Source organism: Pseudonaja textilis, chromosome 7, assembly GCF_049901715.1.
Source record: "Pseudonaja textilis isolate UNSWEBS1 chromosome 7, rPseTex1.2, whole genome shotgun sequence".
Lineage (NCBI taxonomy): Eukaryota > Metazoa > Chordata > Lepidosauria > Squamata > Elapidae > Pseudonaja > Pseudonaja textilis.
The window spans coordinates 8,405,496-8,419,710 of record NC_141996.1 but is presented as its reverse complement, the minus strand read 5'-3'; the positions used below and the strand labels follow the sequence as shown (position 1 = coordinate 8,419,710).

Sequence of the window (14,215 nt, the reverse complement as noted above, 5' to 3'; positions counted from 1 at the left end):
ATCTATCTATCTATCTATCTATCTATCTATCTATCTATCTATCTATCTATCTATCTATCTATCTACCTACTCTCTGATATGCATCTATCATCTATCTATCTACCTACCTACCTACCTACCTACCTACTCTCTGAAATGCATCTATCATCTATCTATCTATCTATCTATCTATCTATCTATCTATCTATCTATCTATCTATCTATCTATCTATCTATCTATCTATCTATCTATCTATCATCTATCTATCTATCTATCTATCTACCTACCTACCTACCTACTCTCTGATATGCATCTATCATCCATCTATCTATCTATCTATCTATCTATCTATCTATCTATCTATCTATCTATCTATCTATCTACCTACTCTCTGATATGCATCTATCATCCATCTATCTATCTATCTATCTATCTATCTATCTATCTATCTATCTATCTATCTATCTATCTATCTACCTACCTACCTACCTACCTACCTATCTACTCTCTGATATGCACCTATCATCCATCTATCTATCTATCTATCTATCTATCTACCTACCTACCTACCTACATACTCTCTGATATGCACCTATCATCCATCTATCTATCTATCTATCTATCTATCTACCTACCTACCTACCTACCTACTCTCTGAAATGCATCTATCTATCTATCTATCTATCTACCTCAATCATTCCATGAATCGTTTTGCAACCAGGACAAGCATGTTGTGCTTCTGTTTTTTTTTTAAAGTCATGATTTACCAAACCCTGGATAGAATTCCTAGGAGGAGAAGCGGGTGTCAAAGCCATAATCTCCATTACAGCTCGCGATGAAGGCAGTTTTTCCATGGGAAACGATAGACGGTAGAGGGGAAAGTGGACCAAGAGGGAGAAGAGAAAGATTCCTGAAACCAACGGCAGCGTGTACACCGACCCACAACTCTCTTCTACCTTTGCCAAGTGAAACAAACCTTTTCTGCGGCTAGTTAAGGGTGCAGTCAAGGAAGCCAAATATCCCTTTCTAAAACCTGGTGTGTGTGTGTGACATTTTTAAAAACATAAACTGTATCGATTACAACCGACAGGAACGATGCCAAACAGCAGACTCGCTGATTCCTTTTACCCTGAGCTCAACTGCTTTGAGGGTTACAAGAGGAGCCATGCCAGGGGGGTTAAAAATGCTCAAAGCCATCTGGAAGTATATGGGCTATGTGCCAGCAAATACAGTAGTTGCGCAGCAGATATATGGCGCTCAACTGCACACACCCCCCACACATAAAAATAATAGGATTGTGATGTTATTGGGTTAGCAGTTGGCAGTGTAGGGCAAGTTGAATGACTTAGTCTTACAGATCTTACAAGTTAACAGAGTTGGAAGGGACCTTGTAGGTCTTCTAGTCCAAACCCCCCACCCCCCGCCCAAGCAGTGATGGCGAACCTTTTTGTTGTGGCCTGTCGAAAGCGTGCGCGCATGCTGGTACCCACAATGCAATGCGCCCTCTGCATGTACCCTACTCTACTCTGCATTTTTCTGCATTGCGTTCTATTATATTCTGTTCCTTCCTGTTCTTGTTCTATTCCGTTCCATTCTATTCATATCATGCTTTCCTTACTACCCAGCTACAGACACAGTTGAAAGGGGCAAATTTTACCACAGTTTTACATCATGAAAAGGGCAAATTTTACCTCTTGACGTTTGCTTTTCGTCTCTTATCCAACCTAGAAACAAGGAGAATTTTTCCGACGGCGAGCACAATCCATCAATGGAACAGCTTGCCTCCTGCAGTTGTGGGTACTCTATTACTGGAGGTTTCCAAAAGTAGATTGGACCATCCCCCTTTGACCGGGATGGTATGGAGACTCCTGCCTTGAGCAGATTAGATGATCTCAAAGGTCCCTTCCAGCTCTTATTCTGATGGATGGAAGCCTTACGATTCTATGTTCTATTGCTTCAGCAGACCTCAGTCATCTAGCAAGGCCAAATAAAATGCTATTTGTTATGGGGCCTGACCAAAAAGGCAGTTGGGGAGAATGGATTGGAGATCAAATCCGGGTGTGTTCACAGTCATTCAGATAAGAAGTTAAACATTAACTTCTCTGCAAAGGAACTGTTTTATGTAATGTTCTATAAGTATCTAAATGAAAACAGACCCAGCAAAATTAAACCTGCAAACCGAGTTCCGCCCTCGAATTCTCAAGCCACAAGGATATATTTTCCCCTCCAAATGCAGCCATGCCAAAGAAGTGTCCACATTTATAACCAAAGAGCAAACTGATTCAATCACACAGCTTGGGCCATATTTGAATAAATACAATTGGAAAATTGGAAAGCTGTTTTGGAGCATTAGTGTTAACCTAGCGAACTTCTTGAGCGCCCAGTAGGAAAAGAAAAACCACTTGGCAGAAATTTGGCATGTCAGAAAGATCCAGGCAAAAACCCAACCCTGTTAACAGTGGCCTAATTCCCACAACCACCCTATCACGATGGTTTAACCATGAGTTAGGTAAGCCACAAATGCCTAGGTTTGCATATTGTTCTAAGCCATAATGTGCAAATGACAGGAGTTGCATTGAGGGGCATCAGCAACAAGCTATAATCTCATCAAAACCACTAGATTGCACTGTGACATCACGACACAACCATCCTTTGTGTAAACTCACTTAAGAACTGTCTCGCTTAGCAACTCTAGTTTCAATTGTGGTTGTAAGTCGAGGACTACCTGTAATGCAACCGACTAAGAAAGTGTCCGGTATAATTATCTAAAACTGCACTTACAGAATTGGATGGATACACTCAGGACTCCAGGGGTTCAATATCCATTTGACACAAAAATCCAAATGAAAGCATCTCTGACCAGGTTTCTGTCCAACTTCTACTTGAAATACATCCAGGAAGTAGGAGCTCCTTGCCTCTTTCACTGGTGTCAGAAAGACCCAATTGCGGTCCTAAGTCAAGGACTACCTGTATACATTTTTGCAAGTCTTAACTAGTGGTGGGATTCAAAAAAATTTTTTTACTACCAGTTCTGTGGTCGTGGCTTGGTGGTCGTGGCTCGGGGGGTGCAATTCAACCGGTGTAACAACCGTTTCGACGAGCGCACGTGAAGGATCGTGTGATGGAATGTATGTACAGAGGAGGCCCTGGGGATCAGAGGAAGGGTCATATGTGGAAATAGGGCCCAGGTAGGGATGGAATGGACATGAGAGTGAGGAACGTGAAATCTGATAAAAACGTTTTCTCTCGTCTTCATTTCTGTGCCTTGGGCAGTCTAGCTCCTTCCCGTCTTCTCTGTCTCTACAGAAGGAGGGGGGGTCGTGGGGGGGGGGTGCTGCCTCAGACAAAGTTAAAACTTGTACTTTTCTCTGCGGAAAGATGGGGGTCACGGGGAATGGGAGTGCTGCTCTGAGCTGCTCCGCAATAGGAAGGGGGTTGGACCTGCACATTCTTAGCGAGGCAGAAGTTAACACCTTAAACCACTAGCCAGGATATTAGGGACAAGAATAGCTTGCTTATAAGAAAAACCCCAAAAACCACATATAGCTGGCACATGAAACTAGGACACTTTGCAAGATACCCGTGACCTGGGGTGAAAACCAGATGACTCGACATTTAGCTATGTAGGGGGCTGAGATCCAAATAACCGATCAATATTACCTGTTATGCATGCGTTATCAGGGGAAGGGCAAAGGGCTTAATGTGACCACCCCTTGACTATAAAGATTCTCATCGGGGCCCTCGGTTAAGTTTTGAGCCAGGGTCCTTATATCTTGGTACCAAAATAAAAATATATTGTATCACACCTTCTGTCCGGTGACTTATCAGCTTCGACACCAAGCAAGAGCTCAATTTTGGGGACAACACATGCTTTGCACATGCATGCAGAGGATTCGCTACTGACCAGAGGTAGTTATTCAACCAGTTCTGACAGGTTCTGGAGAACCGGTAGCAGAAATTTTGAGTAGTTCGGAGAACTGGCAAATCCTACCCCTGACTGGCCCTGCTCCCTTCCATTCTCTGCCTCCCAAGTCCCAGCTGATCGGAGTCCCAGCTGATCAGCTGGGTCTTCTTTTGTTGCTCTGCACAGGAGAACAGATCTGGAAAGCAGGTTAGTGGGATGGGGAGGGAATAGGATTTTGCAGTAACCTTCCCCCAGGAATGGGGTGGGAATGGAGATTTTACAGTATCCTTCCCCTGCCATGCCACCAAGCCACGCCCACCAAGCCACACCACGCCCACCAAGCCATGCGCACCAAACCGGTAGTAACAAAATTTGAATACCACCACTGCTAATGACAGCAGTGTAGCTTGCAATCCTGCACTCTCCCTGTGTGTTCAACAGCTGATGCGCGGCAATCTGCTGTGCCGCGCAAAGCAGCTGAGTTTGAAAACCAGGATATAAAGGTCAGAATAGAGCCCAGGTGGGCAGGCCCAGTATCTGATCATCAGAGCGAACTGGTTTGCTTACAGATGATCCTCGGTGTGAAATTCTGCTGGCCAAGGTTGCACTCCAAAATCTGGCAAAGCTGAGAGGTTTGGGTGGGTTCCAAGAGTGAAGCGGTTACTTAAATAGTTGGAAAGCTTAAGATCAGAGGTGGTCATTCAGCAGGTTCTGACCAGTTCTGGAGAACTGGTAGAAGAAATTTTGAGTAGTTCAGAGAACCGGCAAATACCACCTCTGACTGGCCCCGCCCCCATCTATTCTCTGCCTGCCAAGTCCCAGCTGATTGGCTGGGTCCTCTTTGGTTGCCCCGCACAGGAGAACGGAGCTGGAAAGCAGGTTAGTGAGGTGGGGAGGGAATGGAGATTTTACAGTATCCTTCCCCTGCCACGCCCACCAAGCCACGCCCATCAAGACATGCCATGCCCACCAAGACATGCCCACAAAATCGGCAGTAAATTTTTTTGAATCCCACTTCTACTTAAGATGCCCGTTTGGCCCTAAGGGTCTTCAAAGAAGAACAGAAAAATGGGATTAAATGGGAAGCCCCACCCATTCTAGAATTTGTAGGGGAAAAGTGATCATAATCCAGAATCAGGAGAAATCCAGTATCACCTCTTCTAACAGTTTTTGTTTAAAAAGTCTACCTTTTGTGAGGTAGGCCTCACTGGAACCCTCCACTGTTTAGCAACCATTTGGAATTATAATGGTGCTGAAAAGCTAACTTTACAACTGGTCCTCACACTTAACGCATGTTTAAATCTTTTATTAATTTATGTTATAACATACAAAAAATACAAAAGCAAATAACAGGAAAAATAGGGGAAGGAGAAAGGTTGAAAAAGAAGGGGGGAAAGAAAGAAAAGGCATTGACTTCTGATTCCTTTTGGTGCAGTAGAATAAGGCATTAATACCAAACCTCACTTTTTTACTTTTACATCATTGTTTAAACTAACCATTTCTATAACAACACATCTATCTAAGCGGAAAAACCCAAAATTGTAGTTTGGGTGGTTTTTTTTCCATCTCAAGCACAAAGTCCAGAAGTGGTTTCCAAGTAGAAATAAAAGTATTTGTTTTTGTTTTTTCTTTGATCCATTTAGCCGTCAATTTAGCCTAATGGTTTGCTATACACTTACAACCATTATGACATATGTGCGGGCACATGATTGACACTTGCATGCTTCCAATAAGCAGAGTCAATGGAGAGTAAAAATGGTAAGACACAGTTGTGTGATGTCTTGCTTAATGACTACATTGTTTAACAGCCCCCCCGTTACAGTCATTAAACAAGGACTATCTGTAATTCATTCCCTCAGAAGCAGTGGAGACCATCTCATTTATCAGATGTATCATGTCTGATGAAATAAGCAAAAGCTCGCAGAAGGTTATGCCTTCAAATAAAATCTGGTACTACCTGAAAATATGATTCTTAAACTCCTGATTTTTGGGATCCATTCCAGGGGTCTCTGAAGATCACCACACAGAGACTTGCACACTTCACCTTTTTGTACCAAACTAGGATGAACACTTTTCCTGTGTGTTCCTGGCACTTGGCTCACCGCCATAAATGGATACCAAGTAGGATGACAAATGATAAAAATCTTCCCTTTTCCCACCACTACACAAGCAGTTGTTGTTGTTCAGTCACTAGGTGGTATCCAACTCTTTACAGCCCTATGAATTATAGCACACCAGGCTCCCCTGTCCTCCCCCGTTTCCCAGAGTTTGCCCAAATTCATGTGCATTGTGTTGATGGCACTATCTACAAAACTACAAAAAAGATGTTGAGACTCTGGAAAGAGTGCAGAGAAGAGCAACCAAGATGAACACCATCCCTCTGCTAAACAAATAATTCCCTCAACATTGTCCAACTATTTACAAAGTCTGCATTACTATTACTATTAATCCTCCCATCCTTCCTTTCATCCATCTTCTCCCACTTATGACTGTTATGACTGTAACCTTGTTGCTTGTATCCTAACAATTTTTATTGACTGTTTCCTAGTAAGATTTCATTGCTTATTGTACTCTATGGCTATTATTAAGTGTTGTACCTTATGATTCTGACTCTTGATGAATGTATCTTTTCTTTTATGTACACTGAGAGCATTTGCACCAAGACAAATCCCTTGTGCGTCCAATCACACTTGGCCAATAAAGAATTCTATCTATCTATCTACCATTGATTCTTGTACTGCCTTCAGGTGTTTTGAAAAATAAGTTGACCCCCTCTTCTTTGTGGCAGCCCTTTAGATATTGGAACACTGTTATCATATCACCCCTAGTCCTTTTCATTAAACTAGACCAGGGATTCTGGGAGTTGAAGTCCACAAGTCTTAAAGTTGCCAAGTTTGGAGATCTCTGAACTATACAATCCAATTCCTACAACCATTCTTTGTATGTTTTATCCTCCAGTCCTCTAATCATCTTTGTTGCTCTTCTCTGTACTTTTTTTAAAGTTTCAACATCTTTTTTTATCGTGGTGATAAATCAATCTCCTTTTCTTTGTGACAACCAGTCAAGGACTGGAAGACAGTTATCATGTCTCCCCGATCCTCCTCTTTGACAAACCACATATACCTAGTTTTCTCAACTGCTCATCATACGATTTAATCTCCAGACCCCTTATCATCCTTGTTGTTCATGAAGTCACAAGAACTTCACTTCAACTGGAAAGAGACTTTACTGACTCTTGAAGTACCTCTTCTCAAACCTGTTGTTTGAGAATTCCAGCAAAACGCCAGCTAGAGAAAGAATGAGTTCCTGGGCAAACATTCCTGATGCTTTGGCCAAAAGGACTCCTTTAATTAATTGCCTTGAGAACTTGCCAGATTAGAAAAAGCAGGGTGTAAATCAAATTTGGAAACAAACAGATAATAATAACTCAAATGGGTGGGTCAAACAGGACATGTCTCCTTAAGGGGAAATAATCTTAAAAATCAGGGGGGAATATTAAGACCAGTCTGCATGGAAACTGCGTGAACATAATGTCTGTTTGGCTTAAAGTCACACTATGTGCAGAAGCTGTGGCTGGCAGCAACTAGACCAAATAGATACTCCTTCAAAGACATAAGAAAAATTGCATATTTCATCTGCAAATCTTGCCTTTTTTTTCCCTTGAGAGGTATGTGTGTGTGTGTTTTAGTCGGTTTAGTATAATTAAACAAAAATAAGTACAAAAATTCTTCACATAGAGAACATATGTTTCCGTAGAAAGCCCTTATCTCTAGGAAGGAAAAATATGCTATTGTGCCTCATTAAAAACACATTTAAAACAAGCATTCCCAACTAAGCCAAGAAGTTCTAGACATACCCTATTCTGATTTACAAATCCAAAGCCTCAACCAAGATGAAAGGAACCGCATAAATTAATGTGAGCTGCAAGAGCATGAATTAGACAATTGTTTCAACTGGCCTTGTCTGAAAACTCACTGGTTAGTCATCTTGGTCTAATAACATTTGTTGCAATGTTGCGAGATTGTGCTGGCCTGCTTTACAGGGCTGTTGGAGAAGAGCAAAACCAAAATTCATAAGATACTACGGAATAGCAAGCAATCAGTGAACAAGATAAGAAATAAACATCTGGTGAGAGGTGCCTTATTTTGTGCCAATTTTAAAAAAGCATGGAAGAATTTCTGGTTCGTGACTTAGCAATCATAAAAAGCATTCCTAATTTTTTATGCAACACTCTTTCATTTAATTTCCACTATACCTACTAAGTCTTGCTATGTGAGTCACTGAGCATGCACAGAGCAACATGCTTTCTCACCAAGAGAAGGATGGTAGCCCAGAGCAAAATCCAGACTTCGCCTGCAAAAGTTTCCCTGTTGAATGTATGTCCTACTCAAAAAAATAGGAAACTCAATAAAAGAATCCTAGAGAGACTAAAACTTTGATCTTACAGAAGTAGCTTCTTAAATTCCTTAACAAATTCAAAGAATAATCTCTCTCTATATAAAAGCGAAACACCACTCACACATCATCATAAACTGTAAAGTCTACAAACTTGAAATTTGGCACCTATGTTCCTCTTGGCTTCTAGGTGCTCGCTAAGAAAGGATTTTTCAAAATGACCATCAGAGCATTAGTATTTCCTATATTATTATTATTAACACGCTCTGATGCTAAGGAGTTCTACTCCACCTCCCCACCTGAAAAGAAATCTGTTCCAAATGCAAAACACAAGCAGAGGAGTTTCAGTTTCAGTTTTAGTTTCACAGCAGCAACCAACTTTAGTACAGAACAGTTGAGCTAAGCCACGCCCAGGCTACTTGCTGTCTCCTTCTTGCTCACACAGCAAATACCATTTCAGTTTCGAAACAGCCCTCAACTCTCTCACACCCTGACGCAAAGATAGCCAGATGAATACCGATGGATGCTGGTAGGCAGAGGTAGAATTTCTTTCCCCTTATTTTCCTCCCCAAAAACTAAGCCTGACCACATAGTTTTGTAGCGAAGCACAGGTATCGAGTTAGTAAGGAAATAAGTCTCCTCGCTAAGAGCAAATTCATACAAATCTGAACGTGAAGGTAAGGTAAGTGGAAAGAGAAGAATACTATTCAAGATGAAATATGTCTCTTCAGGTTTCTCTAGTCTGGGGCTGTCTAAACATCTCAGCCTCCAGAATTCCCAGCCATGCTAATGAGGAATTCTGGAATGCTTGCCTTCATCAGATGGGAGAGGCTAAAGGCTGTGTTATGAGATCAACTGCTTTTAACTTTGGCAGTCACATTTTTGGACAATTAAAGATGTATACATAACCTAAGTTCAGACAGGCAGGAAAGAAGTACAGGTTAGTCCTCAAATTACAAACAATTTTTTAGTGACTGTTCACGGAACATAGAATAACAAGAGTTGGAAAGGACCTTGGAGATCTTCTAGTCCAACCCTCTGCTCAAGCATTTCTGGCAATGGTTGTCCAATCTCTTCTTGAAAGCCTTCAGCGATGGAGAACCCACAACTTCTGAAGGCAAGCTGTTCCGTTGGTTGATTGCTCTCACCATTAGGAAATTTCTTCTTTGTCCTAGCTCGCTTCTCTCCTTGGTCAACTTCTATCCACTGTTTTCCATCTTGCTTTGGAAAATAATTTGACACCCACCCCCAATCTTTGTAGGAACCCCTCAAATATTGGAACACTGCTATCATGTCTCCCCTAGTCCTTCTTTTCATTAGACTAGACATACCCAATTCCTGTAACCATTCTTCATAGGTTTTCGCCTCCAGCCCTCTAATCATTCTTGTTGCTCTTCTCTGCACTCTTTCCAGAGTCTTAACATCTTTTTTTATATTGCGGTGACCAGAACTAAATGTAGCATTCCAAATGTGGATTTACTAAGGCTTTATAAATCAGTACTAACACTTCACGTGATCTTGATTTGATCCCTGTTAATGCAGTCTGCATTAACTTTTTTGCCTGCTGCCAAACCGTCTATTCAAAGTTACAGTTCTATATCTATCCATCTAGCTATCTTCATCATTATCATCCCTTTTGTCTGTCTATCTACCTATCTACAGTACCTATCTGTCTATCTGTCTGTCTGTTTATCTATCTACAGCAAGTGTCTTCAAACTTGGAAGTTTAAGACTTGTGGACTTCAACTCCCAGAATTTCTGAGCTAAATGACTGGAGGAGGAATTCTGGGAGTTGAAGTCCACAAGTCTTAAAGCTGTCAAGTTTGAAGACCCCAATCTACAGTATCTATCTATCTATCTATCTATCTATCTATCTATCTATCTATCTATCTATCTATCTATCTATGATATGTCTGTCTGTCTATCTACAGTATCTATCTATGTTGTCTGTCTGTCTGTCTATACAGCCACACAGCTCACCAAAAAGGACCCAGGGCAGTGCACAACAATGAGATAACATACCACAGCTGTTGTTCCTATTCATTTTCCCCTGTTAATTTCAGCCCCACTACTGCAGCCCAAACTAGTGAAAATGTTGGGAATACCCTTTCTGTTTTCTAGAGCATTGGCTGGGCCACCAAGTTTGATCCCGTCTAGTTCCTTGGATTCGTTGCTCCACCTTTCATTGATACCACCAAGAAGTAGCCTTTCCAATTACCGAACAGAACCACTTCACCAAAAGCGAATTTCTTTTCCGCCAGAAGTCTCACCGGCAACCATCCCCGGTAGCGGCAGAAAGGAAGGACGGCCTTCCATCGGGGGTATTTTGTCCTCAAATGCAGCCCCTCTAAATACCTCCTGGTTGGCAGCTTCCAGCTTCCAATGCAAAGTGGGATCTTCCAGTGGGAAGACTCGGGGCGCCCCGAAGGGCTTCGGTGCCCCCTCAAAATCCGCACGGGGGTTGTAGTTGTGATTCAGGCTGGGGGGGAGGGGGCAGGAGAGGCTCTTTTTTCATCGTGGGTTGGACCCTACCTCCCATTATCCCTGGTCACTGGCCATATCGCCTGGGAGCCTCGCGGGAAGGGGATGTCCAGGGCATCAGCTGCAGGGGTCGCCGGTCCCCTCCACCCAGCCACCCACCCTTCTGTGTGTGTGTGTGTGTGTGTGTGTGTGTGTATGTCTCTGTCTGTCTGTCTCTGTGTCTGTCTGTCTGTCTGTCTCTCCCTCTCTCTCTCTATGTCTTTCTCCCTCCCTCCCTCCCTCCCTCCCTCTCTCTCTCTCCCCCTCTCTGTCTCTGTCTTCCTGTCTCTGTCTCCCTCCCTCTCTTCTTTCTCTCTCTCTGTCTCTCTTTCTGTGTTTGTCGCTCTCTGTGTCTCTCTCTGTTCTCTCTCTCTCCCTCCCTCTCTTTTTCTTTCTCTCTCTCTCTGTCTCTGTCTTCCTGTCTCTGTCTCTCTGTCTCTCCCTCCCTCTCTCCTTTTCTTTCTCTCTGTCTCTCTTTCTGTGTTTGTCGCTCTCTGTTCTCTCTCTGTTCTCTCTCTCTCTGTCTCCCTCCCTCTTTCTCTCTCTGTCTCTCTCCCTCCGTCCCTCTTTTTCTTTCTCTCTCTCTGTCTCTGTCTTCCTGTCTTCCTGTCTCTCTGTATCTCCCTCTCTCTCTTCCTCCCTCCCTTTCTCTCTCTCTCTGTCTCCCTCCCTCCCTCTCTCTTTTTTTCTCTCTCTCTGTCTCTCTTTCTGTGTTTGTCTCTCTCTCTGTTCTCTCTCTCTCTCCCCTCCCTCCCCCTCTCTTTTTCTCTCTCTGTCTCTCTTTCTGTGTTTGTCTCTCTCTGTGTGTCTCTCTCTGTTCTCTCTCTCTCTGTCTCCCTCCCTCCCTCTCTCTCTCTGTTCTCTCTCTCTCTCTCTGTCTCCTTCCCTCTTTCTCTATCTCTCTGTCTCTCCCCCCGCCCTCCCCCGACTCTTTCGCCACTTACCTCTGCCGCAGTTTTTAAGGGCGCCGAAAGTTTTCCGGGCTCCCGAAAGCAAAAGTTCGCTCTGGGTTGAAAAGTGATGATCCCAACGATCAGGCAGGTGGGCACCGACAGCCCATCCCCTCGCAGGTTTCCTCGCACTGATGATCCCGTCCCCGCCTCCTCCTCCTCCTCAAAAAATAAAGCTTTAAATCAATCTTTTTTCATAAAATCAGAGCTTTTGGGGGGTATGGGGGTGTCTTCCCCACGCGGGAGGGAGTCCGCGGGGATGGGCGAGCGCTTTTCTCCCGCGGGTGGACCTCTTTTTTTCTCTTATTTCTTTTCCCCCTGGGCGGGAGGGAGGGAGGGAGGGCAGCCCCGGAGAGAGAGGAGGAAGGTACGAGGGGAAGGGGATCCTCGGAGGTGCGAGCTGAGAGCCCCGCCGCGCTCCTTCTGCGAGCTCCGGGCTGAGCTCCGCTTGCCAAGGCGAGGAGGAGGCGGAGGAAAAGTTCGGGACGGCTCGGCAGCCGGCAGCCTGGCGCAGGCGCCTTGTGACCCAACCCAGCCTTTTTGTCAAGTTTGTGTGTTTTTTTTTTTCTTCTTCTTCTTCTTCTTCCCCGGCCGGGCAAATGCCCCTCCCCTCCTTCCACAATAACCCCCCCCTCCTCCTCCTCTTCCCCCTTCTCCCCTCCCCATCTCGGTGCACCGCCCGCCCCTCCCTGCGCATCCAGAGGTTGGTTCGGAGTCGGCGCTTGAAGTCTTTTCAGTTGTCTCGGGTCCCCAAAACGCTGCTAATCCATGCGTGCCTGGGGGGGCGGGTGGGGGGGGGGAGAGCATGAAAGACCTGCATGAAAAGGCGCTGGTCCCTCGCTCAAAAGCAAGGGAAAAAAAGGAGCCCCCGACCACTTTCTCCGACTTTCTCTTTCCCCGATTGCTCTGACTTTCTCTTCTTCCTCCCACCCCCGATCGCTTTCTCCGATTGCCACTGCCCCCCACCGCCCCCCCCATCCCCATCCCCGACCTCTCTCTCCGACGTTCTCTCCTCCCTCCACCACCCCCCACTCCGCTGTTCCCCCAGCCTGGTTCACCTCCCGCCGCTCCATTGACAGCCGGAGGTGCCTTAAAAGAGCGCGCGACGTTTGCGGACGCTTCCCTGCCCCAGGAGGGTCGCGGGAGGGAGGGAAGGAGGGAGGGGAGGGAAAGAAGAAGGAAGGAGGGAGGGAGGGAGGAGGAAGAAGAAGGAAGGGAGGGAGGGAAGGAGGGAGGAGGGAAAGAAGAAGGAAAGGAGGGAGGGAGGGAGGGAGGGAGGGAAAGAAGAAGGGAGGGAGAGAGGGGAGGGAGGGAGGAAAGGAGGGGAGGGAGGGAGGGAAAGAAAAAGAGGGAGGGAGGGAAAGAAAGAAGGGAGGGAGGGAGGGAAGGAAGAAGGGAGGGAGGGAGAGAGGGAAAGAAGGAAGGAAGGGAGGGAGGGAGGAGAGAGGAGGGAGAGAGGGACAGAGAGAGAGAGGAGGACAGTGAGGGAGTGAAAAGTGAGGGAGAGGAGAGAAGGAGAGAACAGGTAGAAGCAGGGAGAGAGAGAGAAAAGGAGAAAAGGATGGGGAGAGAGGAAGGGAGTAAAAGCGGGAGAAAGAGAGACAGACAGACAGACAGAAGGACAGGGAGAGGAAGGGAGAGAGGGAGAGAAAGGAAGGGAAAGAGAGGAAGGGAGTGAGAGAGAGGGAGAAAGAGAGAGAGAGAAGGACAGGGAGAGGGAGGGAGGAAGAGAAAGAGAGAGAGGATAGGAAGAAGGAAGGAAGGAGGGGCGAGAGAGGAGGGGAAAGCAGCTTTTCTCGCCCTCCATTTTGAGGAGCCGGGCTCCTTGAAAGGGGACATTCTATCAGGAGTGGAGGGGGGTGAGGAGGGAGAGGGGGTGAGAGAGATTCTAAATCTGAACAGTAACAGGAAAGAAATGCAGGTGTACTTTAAAGAAGGCTGTGGAAGGATCTGGGTTTGAGGAAGAGCAAGCGATTCAGAAGACAGATGGACCCGCACATTTTACCTGCCAGTCCCACTTTAAATCAAACACACCTACCTGGGGTTGCAATGGAACAACAGCATGAGTCTGTAAAGAGATGCAGTGTCAGGAATCAAAAGTTAGGGATCATATGTTAAATTCCAATTAAACTGATTTATTGCTGATGCCTGCGCACAAGAATCTACTCAATTAGCGATCAGCATTATTTTGGGACTAAGGAAGGAAGGATCAACAAAATCCAAGCAGGATTGGATTTAGTCTGTTTATGGCTACAGTAGAGACCCCAGGCCGATTCCTGTTTTGACTCCGCCCCAGGTTCTGCCACTCCTTCGCCTATATGCAGCTTCTTTTAAGGAATTACAGCTACAGAGTAACAGAGTTGGTAGGGACCTTGGAGGTCATCTAGTCTAACCTCCAGCCCATGCAGGAGACCCTACACCATTTCTGATAGGTGGCAGTCCAGTCTCTTCTTGAAAGCTTCCAGC

General features: G+C 45.1%; 1 protein-coding gene across 1 annotated transcript in view; it reads right to left on the bottom strand.

Annotated features, from left to right (window-relative positions):
• Positions 1 to 12,315, bottom strand: part of PRSS23 (serine protease 23) — a 28,250-nt gene extending 15,935 nt beyond the window's left edge. Inside the window, exon 1 of the mRNA XM_026706920.2 lies at positions 11,744 to 12,315. The gene's annotated coding sequence lies outside the window, so the exon portion shown is untranslated. The remainder of the gene's footprint in view (positions 1 to 11,743) is intronic.
• Between the last annotated feature and the right edge of the window lie 1,900 nt (positions 12,316 to 14,215).